The following is a 12,654-nucleotide window of genomic DNA, read 5'->3' on the forward strand; positions in this document are numbered from 1 at the left end:
GAAGGTAATCTCTGCATTTTTTAAGGAATTCAGATTTGCTGCACTTAAAGGAATTGTTCAACATTTTGGGAAACGTACATGTTTGCTTTCTTCCTCACACATATAGTCTATGTGGTAAGTACTGAGTTGTAGTCAGGAATTGTGGACAGTGTGGCTCTTGGGATGGCAGTGTCAGTCAGCTGGCCCACCGCTGTGGTCCAAACAGAAATATCTCTGCTACCATCAGATTTGTAGACCATCAGATTTGTACAGACATCCATGGTACCCAGAAGGTGAACTGGTTTGACTGACTTGAGTGAAATGTCTCAGGAACTATTAGATGGGTTGCCATGAAATTTGGACAGACATGCATGTCCCCCTCAGGATGAATTGTAATAATTGTAATACTGATCCCTTGACTATTTTCTGATACTTTGTCTGATTCTTTCCCGTAATGACATTCCCATCAGCCTCAGCTGCGCTTTGTTTTTTGTGCTAATTAGCTCATGTTAGCATGCTGGCACTCTTGACTAAGATGGCGAGCATGGTAAACATTGTGCCTGATAAACATTACCATGTTAGCAGTGTCATTGTGCACATGTTAGCACAGAGACGCTAGCGTGGCTGAAGTCTTTTTAGGTAGCTCGTGCGTGGTGTGGCTCTGGTGCAGACATGTTTGTTTAAGAACCGAGATATAAATATGACAATTTGTCATTTTAGGGTTACACACTGCAGGTATTTTTTTAATTACCAACACAGACAGAGCCAATACAGCTGCTCACATTCTAAGAATGAACTACAAAAATGTGTGTTCTTATTCATATATGTGTATAAATGTTCCGTGCTGTCAGGTATTAAAGTGTGCATACATTCATATGCGCACACATACAGTCATGCACACAGTGTGCGCACTTTGCCCACATTTCCTCCCCCATTTAACCCCTGCACATCAGAGAACTCAAACTTCATTTCGAGCTTAGAAGTTAGAGTTCAAAGAGACTGAAATCCACATATGCAGTCACACAGCCAAACACACACACACACACACACACACACACACACACACACACACACACAGTCACCCTGCAGATGTATTCACACTATTACTGTGAGAGGAACACTATTAAGGAAGTGCTGTGTTTGCATCTGTTCTGAGTGTGTGTACAGCCCTGAGCGAGTCATCTATTTCAGCAACCTTCCCCTCTCCTCTAGTCAACGCAACAGAACACTCAGCACCTCTGAACACAACTCTCCAGGCTTGAGAGGGACAGGCCCTGTGGTTCAGCATGTCTCACTGTCAATATCTTTCTCTCATTATGTGCGATTCACACTTTCTTCCACTTCTCGCTCTCGGAATCTGTCTTTCCCTCTGGCTTCTTCTTTTTCTTTTTTTGTTAATCTCAATATTGTATCAATGCAAGTGTTGAGCGCGCTCGCTGGTGAGACAGAAGGCGAGAGAGAAACAGCGAGACGCTGACTGTGTGTCTACAGCCAGCAGCACGAGTGACATTTAGCCGACAGCAACGCTGTAGACAGATAAGGTGTCATTTGATACTAGAGTTGCGATAACGATCAGAAACTGAATCTTGCAACACTAGCACGGCTTCTTATGCACGCGGATGGACTCGTGTTTGTGTGCATGTGCATAAATCTCAGAGTGTGCCATCCCCTGCTGTCAGGGCACACTGAGACAAACAAAGCACATCATCCCCACATCGTTATTCAGTGACATTGCAAAACTGTCAGGCAGCATGTATACCGTGCATCCTCTATATTTTCAGTTCCTTGGAACGGTGCAGACATGACACATGAAGACACGCACATAGACGAGCACCCACGGCCGTCCCTTGAGCACTGGATTATCTTTTGTCTGTGTCTGTAACCGCCGATGCCCCACGTATGCACCATCATGTGTGCACATGGCCCTGCACATTATGTATGCGAGCGTGCCAGAGCGCTGTGTTTTTCTGCAGTGCTGCAGTGCCATCTACAGCCGGCTCTCGCTCAGGAACAGAGCAGCGCAGAGCCGGTGGCCAAACGCGAGCAGTGGCCTTCCCTTCACTCTCGCCGTGGGATCAGAGAGTGTTTCCTCTCCTCCACTCCCCTGTGTCTGTATATGACTGTGTGTGTGTGTGTGTGTGTGCGAGCGCAGCGGCGAGCACAGCGGACACACCATAAAGGTGAGAGGATGCAGGGGGAGGAAATAGCCTTGTGTTTGTGCGGGTATGTGTGTGTGTGTGTGTGTGTGTGTGTGTGTGTGTGGCTTTTCACTTCTCCGGCTGACAACTAAAATACCATGCTGCTCCAGTCTCACAGACATGGCCTTTTCTTTTCCCTTCGAGCCTTTTCCCCTCCTCGCTCTCCTCCTCCACGACTCCCCCTTCTCCACTTTCGCTTCCAGACGTCCAGAAGTTTTGTTCTCCTCTCACACTCTAACATCACTCTCCTGGTCTCCTCTTAAGAACGACTTTGCTCCAGCTCTGATCTTATCGCTACTGTTCGCTTGAATCATAAGATGCAGTTTCCTTCCCGGCCTCACCGACATAAACGCAGTCCTGCCATGGAGAAGCTGTTTGACCAATCATTTGGATTCTATTCGCTGCGGTGCTGTCGCCGCTTTTCTGGCATGACACGGCCCGCCAATCTGTTTGCCGATGTGATTCAAATTTTAGCCTGTTCGAGGGAGAACACTGAAAAGATGATTGATGACAGTGGCAACAAGATGCATGAATAAGAATACCATTTGGATTACTGTGTTTGGACTGAACTGCTTCCACATCGTCACAGGCTGCTTCTGCCTATCTCTCTCTCTTTATCTCCTCTATCTGTTTATTCATTCTCTCCCACAGAGGCACCGCTCTCCTCATCTTCCGCTCCCCATCTTCCTGCAGTCCCTCCGCTAGGGTTAATGAATGACTTGGCAGGAGGTGGTAGCTGTGGCTGTGGGGGAGCCAGTAGGACTCAGAGAGGTGAGGAGACACTCTTCCTGTCACCTCCCAGCAACTCTTCTCGCTACACTGTCACGCTGCCCTGCCAGGAACAGGATGGCACCGGCTTATTGGATTATCTGTTAGAATGATTTCCTGGTCCTGGGCAGGGTTTGCGCGCAGCTCGAAGACAAACCAGATCTTCAGCCAGATTTGTTTATCCGAGTGTCAGCACATGAAAAGCACAGCCGTGCTAGTCGGAGACAAGGTACCTCACATTCGCCCCTTCGCCGCCTCTCAGACTCTTGAGCCACAAGGGCACGTTCAAAATGTACACTGCATATTCAAAATGTGCTGTTCCCAGCCAGCACAGCTGTGTTATGTTGGTCGGTCAGTCCATCGCTTGTCCACAGTGAAACATCTCAACACCTTTTGGATGGTTTACAATAAAAGTTTCTGCAGACATTCACGGTGCTCGGAGGATGAATCCTAATGACTTTGGTGATCCTCTGACTCATCATCTTGCACCACCATGAGGTTGGCATCTTTAGATGAGAGACTTTACATTGGGGTGATGTGATTTTTCTAGGCTCTGGGAAAGTTTTACAAATATAAAACCTTCATAATACAGTTTTTTCACTGTGACTGCTTTCAGACACATAATGCCAGAATGACGTCTCATCCAACGTTCTTAATTCATCCATTGTCTTAACAAGTATATGATGGATTGCCATGAAATTTTGCATCTATTTTCATCACATGTCCAAAAGTAATAAAGTAAATTTGCCCAGTACTTAGTTTTCTGACCAAATGCCTGCAGAACTAATGTCATACTCATCAACTTTGCATTCAGTGTTCCTGTCGCAAAGCATTTCATTGTGAAACAGTCAGTTTGGTTACCTCTAGGCACCAAAACGACCTGGTTCGGTTCATGAAAAGATCGATTCAGGGAAAGTCTTTCTGATACATGGTTAATATTTGTTTAGGTAAAGGGAAAAATTGTCCGGTGACTTTTGGATTCACACAGGATGTGAACCCCGGTCTCCTGGGTCAAAGTTCTGTATATGCCCTACTACTGGACCCCAGCCCACCCCTCTAAGGACTGAAGTCACTCTTTGTACTACGTTGGGTGGAGCAGTTGCTCTGAGCATCTAACATTGCCAGAGATGGGTTTCCATTGGAGTTAAATGAAAGCTTGGTGCGTCTCATGCAGACGCTGAAGGGTACCTCGTGCGTCTGTATGGGATGCAGAGGGGCGTGACGAAGCGCCCTGGGAACGAAACCGGGCTGCAACTTAATGAGCCTCAGATGTACTTTGTGTTTAGAGCTAATTTGCATGTCAGCAAACGTTCCCATGCTTACACGTCAAACAAAGATGATGAACATGGTAAGCGTTACCTGTTAGATCAACATGTAAACAGCGCCACTGTGAGCCATAAAAACTACAAGTTTGACATTTATTCAGCACAAATGGTGAAGAAAACAGTCCAAAAGTCTGGACCTCTGCTGTTTCTCCTCGAACAGGCTTTTTCCTCATACAGCTGCTGGTGCGGCTGTGGTCTCTTAGTCTCCATAATGACAATATGATCCAAGAAACACACAAAAACAGACATTTGTTTTGTGCAGTTAATCCAATCGTAATATATGCAGGTACTAATGCCAGACAAACATGTCTTTCAAAAACTTTTACGGTGACTAAAGGGAAAGTCTCAGCACAGAGATCCTCAATGCAAAAACTAAATAGCAAAGGTACTGTACTTTGATGAGGTTCTGAGGTAGAGATGCCAGAGAATACGTGGTGATTTATTTACCAAGCAGTTTGGAGGCATTTCTCGTTTTTTCCCCAAGATACATATTACTCACTTTTTCACCCGCAATAAGTCAGTATCAGATGTGCCGACAGCCCTCTTTTCTACCTGATGAATTCTTTCAAAAGAGAACCTTCTCGAGTCTTTTGTGAATCCCCTAATGGTAGTTCATATGCTTACAGTGCTAATGGGCACAGATTTGAAAGCTATCATAATCCTTTTGAAAAAAGTATCAGATCACTGACTTTATAAACTGTCTCTCTCATCTGCCTGTGAGGTGTTTATGGAAGGTGTGTGTGTGTCTGTGTGTGTGTATGTGTGTGTGTGTATGTGTGTGTGTGTATGTGTGTGTGGGGGTCTTCAGAAAAGCACCATGTTGAGCTAGAAGCAGTCGCGGAAAAAGACTCAGGGCAAAGTCACAAACAGACAAATGAGCTGATTTGTTGGCTGATTGAGCACCGCTTGTCGATTAAATCCCTTTCAATGTTTGCTGTGCCGAAAAACAAGAAGAAAGCAAGAAGGAGAGAAAGAAAGGGAGCTAACAGCTCACCAAAAAAAAGGGCACGAAAGAGCGAAAGGGAGACAGAAGGAGGCCGACTATGAGACAAAAGCTTTTTGAAACATCACAAAGGCCTAGATGTTAGTTGTCATTTGACTTGCGGGAATTTTAGAGATGACAACCCCCCCAAGTTGAAAGAGAAGGAACAAACAGAAGAGGAGGGGTGAGATGGGCTGCAGGGGAGGACTGAAATACTTTTTGGTACGAAAAGTGGAGAGTCAAGCTGAGAAGGAGGGACCGTACGTGATTGCATGCGTGTGTTTATGTGCCTCCTTGAAACTCCAGTACGACTCGCGAGTATGTCTCCGCCTATGTCACCCAGAACAACAGTTGTCATGGGAACATGGCTGTCAAAGGAACGGGCATATTTCCATCACACAGTCTTTGTTCTTTGTTCTTCGTGTTAATGTAATACAATACCACACACACACACACACACACACACACACACACACACACACACACAGGAACAGACAAGTTTACTTTTCTTTCTATTTTGATGGGTTTTTTTCTGCCGTCCTCTCTTTTGTCACCTCTTCTGTTATTCTTCTCTCCTTCTTGTCTTCTTTTCAGGTATGTAATGTAGTTTTTCAAGCACTTCCTCCCCGACACTGCTTTAAAGAACAAAACGCAAGTTTCATAAAGTTAACAGATATGAATTGAATGAATGCTATCCTCGAGTTTGGCCTCTGTAGCCATAAAGAGCTCATCTGAAGGTGATGCAAACACAGCGGTTCTTACTTTCAGGTGATTTTACAAATTAAAAACATAAATGTGAATACTATGTTACTTAGATCCCCTTAACACTACACACTGGACCTTTAACCGCCCATTTATATTTGTCCAATTTGAGGCAGAAGCACAGGCTGGAAACACATCGCTGACATCATTATCACCTCACTAATTAGGACGTTTTGCCTGTTTACTCACCTTACCAACATGGAGCAACATTAGCATTTGAATACAAGTTCCATACTCACTCTCTTTTAAGCTCTGTTTTGGTCTCAACCAACAGGGAGATCATCTATAGCGGGTTGTCTAATGTTTACACAGCTGAACACACCAGGCAACAACTGGCTGCCAGTGCAGTCATGACATCCATGTATCACAGATCTCAAGAGAAGATCAAATTAGTTAAAATAACTTTAGCAAACTTGATTTAGTACCATCACCAGGTCAAACCAGGCAAATACTGCTTTTTATGACCAAGTACCTGCAAAACTAATCACACTGCTGCACCTTCACCCAGACGGGTCCACTAGCACGGCTGTAGATTCATCTCTCTTAGTCTTGTTTATTAACACACGTACTACCTTTGAAGACACTTTTGACCAACAGTTACTTCAAACTAAGTCCTTTTTTATGAAGAGTCTACATAATTTAATTGAAAGTGAGATATTCTGTCTCAAGATGAAGTTGAGAATAGACCATCATGAAGGCCAGTAGCTTAACTCTTCTAGCTTGATGCACTAAGGGCATTATAATTGGCCTCTCATTTACCCACACGCTCACACATGGCAGCAGAGCTTGCCTGTCCATCGGGAGCAGTGACAGTGTCCTGTCCGAGGACGCTGTCACGACATGTGGAAAGAAAGAACTGGGATCGAACTACCAACCCCCACATTTTTCAGCTCCAACACTACACACTGTAACACTGGATAGTATGTCAGTGCTGTGTTTACAGCTTGTTGCACTGCCTCCACGTGGCCAAAACAAATAATTCATGTAGGTTTAAGTATATAGTGTACAGTGTGTATAAGTGCATGTATGCAAAATGCAAAAGATATTTTGAACATTGCAACACATCCATCCTTCCATCCAGATGTGTTCATCATGAAAGTAAATGTCGATGAATTTATTCGCAAAATCAATCTGAGCAAAAGAAAAGGAAGTCTCATCTTTTAGAAATCAGCTTGAGTTTAAGGATGCTGTACATACTTTGCTGGGTCGAAGCTCTCGGTTTCTCCCAGCAGTCGATCACAAACACACACATTATAAAACATTCATTTCTGATATTATTCAATTATGTACACAATGCACATTTAGTTCATAACAGGGTATTGAGTGCCATTGGTTGTAACAAATTGGAACTTGATGTACAAGGTTATTTGTGTTTCACTCCCCTGCTTTCGCTGTTTCCTCTATCAAGAAAGTTTAATGACTCTGCTGGCTGTTGATAAGTCAACGATTTCACAATCTGATAATCTGTGATTAATAGTGTGTTTGTCGTTGGAAACCACTGGAAAGCGGTATGTATGTTATCTGCCAGTGTTGTAATTCAGGGAGCAGCTTCTCCATTATGGCGGAGCACGTTGCTCGGGATGTGATTTATATTTTTGTCACCTACCAGCGCGATCAAAGCAATGCAAATGGATCGGAGGAATTAGGTTCACTTTGGGCTTTCATCACATCCCTACCTGCCATCCTCACAGGAAACAAACTCGGGATAATTGACTCAGTGTGATCAGAATCACCGCCATCATCATCATGTATGAGCGGCAGCGTGTTTATGTGAGAGCTAACAAGCGCTTATTGTCCCCACTGTGCGGGGTCTGGTGTGTCTGCCGACTTTAACAGATGCAGGCGCGCTGCTGCGACTTGTTTCCTTTCTGTCCATTAGGCTACACGTTGCTGCCATGGATGATAGCAAATTCATTATCCTTCTACTACAGAAATATATTATTTCATCTTTTGCCAATTTTGAAGTAACACCTGCCGCATCCTATCAATTTACACACTTCGACTCCCTTACTTCAGCATGAAATCAGACTCCTGATATCCTTTGAGTCACTATTGTTATTTGGACATTGTGAATAGAAGAGGGTTTTGTTGTCACTACTCCACACTGGAGAAACCAGCCTTCTAAGAGGCTACCAGCAACGCAGATTAGAGCAAGTAGCATGGGGTTTGTTTGTCTTGGGGCTAGCTATTATGATTTTTGTTTATCTATTTGTTTTCTTTATTTTATGGAGGGGTTTTCACCACATGGAAGCTGTTTAGAATATAAATAGCCGGCCAGATGCGTCTGGCAAATCCCGCATTCTCCTCAGGTGCCGGTAAAGCAACCACATCATATCGTTCTCTTTTTTTCCTTTTCATTCTCCTCGCCTCATCTTCCAATATGGTGATTTTTAATCACCTAATATCATGGCACAATGAACAGATTGCCATGAGTCGCGAGTTGAGGCCGCACGAGACAAAACAAAGAGAGGGAGTGTGAGAGAGGCAGCTCTGTCTCTAATTAAAAAAAGCAAATCTGATCAGTGTGTGTGTGTGTGTGTGTGTGTGTGTGTGTGTGTGTGTTTGTATGTCCATTCTTCAGTGTTTCAGTGTAACTGCGAGGACAGATATATCCTTGTATGTATGCAGCTAAATCTGTTTGCCAGCATGAGATACAGCTGGAAAAGCCAAACATGTGGGTTAGAGAGAAAATTAATATCAAGACTCATACTTCATCTATCAGTCACGATCACACTCTGTTTTACCTCTGGAATATGATTAGGACTTCAGGACTTTAGGGACAGAGCAGCATATGAGAGATTAGATGTGTTTGAGTTTTTACTGGAATATAATGTTCCCGCTGCTTCCCTGGATGCACTGAGGTACACCACATTAAGCTACAGTTTTGGTCTCATGGCTGCAAACTTTGAAACTTTGAAAATTTGGAAGCCATCAACAAATATTTAGGTCCATATCACAGAATTAAGAAGACTTAGTGTCTACAGCCATGCTACAGTCTGTCAGACGGTACTTAGGCACAGCGGTGTTTTGAGCTAAACGCTAACATCAGCATCTTGCATGCTCAGAATGGCAAAGCTAACATGCTGATGTTTAGCAGGAACAGTGTTGACTATCTTAGTTCAGCGTATTAGCGTGCTAGCATCTGCTAATTCACAGTATGTACAACTGAGACTGATTGGAATGTCTTTAGTTTTGCAGCTATTTGGTCAGATACTTATTGGACAAAGAAACTTTGACCTGATGGTGCTAGAGGAAGCGTTAGGTCATTAGGATTTGTCCTCTGGGAAACATGAATGTCTGGAGGAAAATTTGTGCCAATCTATTTAGTAGATGTTGTGATAGTTTAACAGAATAAGCTTAAACTTTGTTGCACTCCTTGCACTAGATGAAAGGTCAGCTGATCACAAAAAGTAGCACCAGAGAAAATTCACAACCATCTGAGTAGGATTCATCCTCTGGACCAAATTGGTGGACTGATCGACAGGCCGACATTGCCCTCTTTAGAGCCATGCTGCTGGTATGGCTAGAATTTGTAAATTATGGTGCGTTACCTTCGCTTCCCGCTGCAGAGACTCACTGAGTAGATTAGGGTTTTCCCAGGGGTTTATTATTATTTATCACACAGCCGATACAGCAGAAAACAAAACAAGCATTACTGCCAAGCAGAGCAGGCTCAGTTACCAAACTCAACAGTTGGCAGCTAACAAACAGAGAAAACTGTGCAATATTCATACTATAGATATAAGCTCGACTGGAGGAAGGCAAACAGACTACGAATACAGATCACACAGTCTCACGCAGAGAGTTGTATCAAGGCTCAGCTCCTGCTCAGTGTGAAGACGGGAAAATATGGTGCAGTCTGTGATTGAATAATTAGCAGGTTCCTTTCTCATGTGAACCACACTGTGACACCCAACAAAAGCAGTGGGCTCAGTCAGAATCAGCACCGTGGACAGCAACAGCTCTCTAACAGAGCAGCGGCAAACAGCACCGTAATGAATGCAGGCTTGTCCTCTGAGTAGCCTCAAAGACAGTTTTATGTAATCCGATAAAACAGTCATGTACTAAATACCACACTTGTCATTTTTAATTACAAGTGTCAAAGCGGTCTTGATGTGTGTTTGACAAAACCTGATTAGAACCAGCTTTTCAATACAAAATAGTCCAAAACAACAATACAATACAAAAAAAAAAAACATTTTAAACTTTTACTAAAAGAAAATCAGCTTCTTTCACTATGAAATTCCACGTCCTAGACTTACTGTCTGCAAAGGGCTTGTGATACAACATTTCTGACTCATGATGGACAGTGTGAAAAGCATAAACAATTCTGTCTACTCCATGCAATTTTCTTCCCTGTCAAAACCTGGCACCTGCATTACCCACAATGCAACTCCTGGGGTAATGCTGGTGGTGGCTAATGTTGCCTCAGGTTGCCTCATTACTTTTGCAGTGATTCCCTGCCTATTCCCGGGATTTCCAGTCTATGATCTCACACCACCGGACCTTACAGTGGCGCGACAAACAATACCGCTATGTGTGTATTAATAAGAGAACAGAAGCAGAAAAAGAAATAAAACAAAATGTGACAAAAACGTTGCTTTCCCTAGTAACTAATTACTTTTACATGCAATTGGTAATTGTTTTCAAGTACCTGAATGACTTGTGAGAGAAATGACAAGTAACTATTTACTAATTTTCAGAAACTTACCCGACACTACAGAAAGCTGTACTGCATCAGCTTCACTAGCAGCCTAATCAGCCAGCATTTACTAAACTTTGGCAACAGGATAGATTTAGGAGTGTGTGTGATGTCTTTGAGCACAAAGTACAATTTTACATTTTAATGTGACAAGAGGCTGAAAGGACACTCGAGCGTTCGCTGAGGAATTATCATTTGCTGCTTGAATGTGTCATAACAGTTTATATGGATTAAAACTCTCAGTGGAGAAGGTCTTGATCTCAGTTTCCCTCGTGGCGCTGAAGCCATCTGGATATAAGCAGGCTCGTTTTATTAAGCTTGCTACCGGCCTTCCCTGCATTGTTTCATCTGCGCCTATTTTTGTTCACCTCATCAGGTGTTTGTCCTCCAGAAACTGATATTAGCCGCAATGTGATGCTAATCTGATGCTGGTCAGCTCACTTTGCCTTACTTCATGAGCTAATCTCTGTGCAGTGATGACAGTCTGAACTGATGTCCTAAGAGTGCCGCCGAGAGTTGGAAACAGGCATCGGCTTTTGTGGAGTCAGGATGTTTTGTCAAATGAAGTATGGATTTAGGAACTTTGAGGTGCATGGCAGTTCCAGCTCTGAAGGCCTATGGCACAGCGAGAGGTTTGGATTTGTTGATTTCTGTGATTTTCTGTATGCAGTTAAGGAAAAGGTTTTAAGATACAGGGAAGGAAGCGGGGAGACACACAATTTGCACATGCTTGCAAAGTCAAACTGGCAGAAGCGAGTTATATAAGTAACAGTCTTACTGTCGAAGCTACAGCTTGTTTAACTGCTGAACACAATGCTGTGGCCGAGGTCAACACACTGACTTCTGCAAAACAAAATCAAAGAAGCCCAAGAGACCTGTTTATGTCAGAGGCGGATAATCCAACTGATTTTTACTGACAGCGAGTAAATGAACAGAAGTGTAATAAAGTGCAGTTTGACACACCACAGTACAGTTACACTACTGAAAAGTTCCTTTCTTTACGTTAGATACAGCAGGAAGAAAGAACAGTAGCACATATTTTTCATTTGGCTGTCTAAAGAACTTTTTGAAAGTCTTGGTCCTCCCATATTTATGTCTTTTTGATCTCTTGTAATACAAATCAAAAATGAACAGCAGTGTGTGTGTGTGAGAGGGAGGGAGAGAAGAAGAGGAGGAGGTGGTGAACGGGGTCATGTGAGGCTGAATTGAAAAGACAAATTTACTTTATTATCATGATTTTCATTTTTCTATATACCTGGACCACAAAAAAATATCTGCTATTGTGCTGAATATATCCTATTTCTGTGAGATCACAATCATTTCCCAGATAAGAAACTTAACTGATGATAGGCTATTACAAAAGCAATATGTACCAGAGCCAGTGTTCCTCTCAGGATGGTGGTGTTGATCTCACAGATACAGTTCCAGTCTGCATCATACGGCACCGCGTCAGGCTGCTTCATCCAAGGCTGCACCTTCGAACCATCCAACTGCTATGTCTGGACCGGACCAGTCTGAGCTGACCAAGGTTTCATTGGTCGATTACTCGCAGTTTGTGTGCGTTTCCTGTCATTTGTCTCTCCTCTGTTCCCTTACAGACTGAATAATAATCACATGATCAAGGTTCTGGTTTAATAATAACAAGACTAAGATGATCCATGAGGCTGTATTTTGACACAGTGGTGCTTGGAGCTAAATGCTAACATTAACATGCTGGTGTTCTACATCTTAGTTTAGTATGTAAGCACGCTGACATTTGCTAATTAGCACAAAACACAAAGTAGGTGAGGACTTTTTGTTTTGGAGGGTTTGGTGTGACGCCTAATTATTGGACGATTAGTTTGAATCTGACCTGCCATGATTGTTGTATTGACTTGTAGAGTTTGTGATGACATTTTGCCTGGTATCTTCACAAATATTCCCTCAGATTTACAGCAT

The sequence above is a fragment of the Chelmon rostratus genome, chromosome 3 (genome assembly GCF_017976325.1).
Source record: "Chelmon rostratus isolate fCheRos1 chromosome 3, fCheRos1.pri, whole genome shotgun sequence".
Classification (NCBI taxonomy): Eukaryota; Metazoa; Chordata; class Actinopteri; order Chaetodontiformes; family Chaetodontidae; genus Chelmon; species Chelmon rostratus.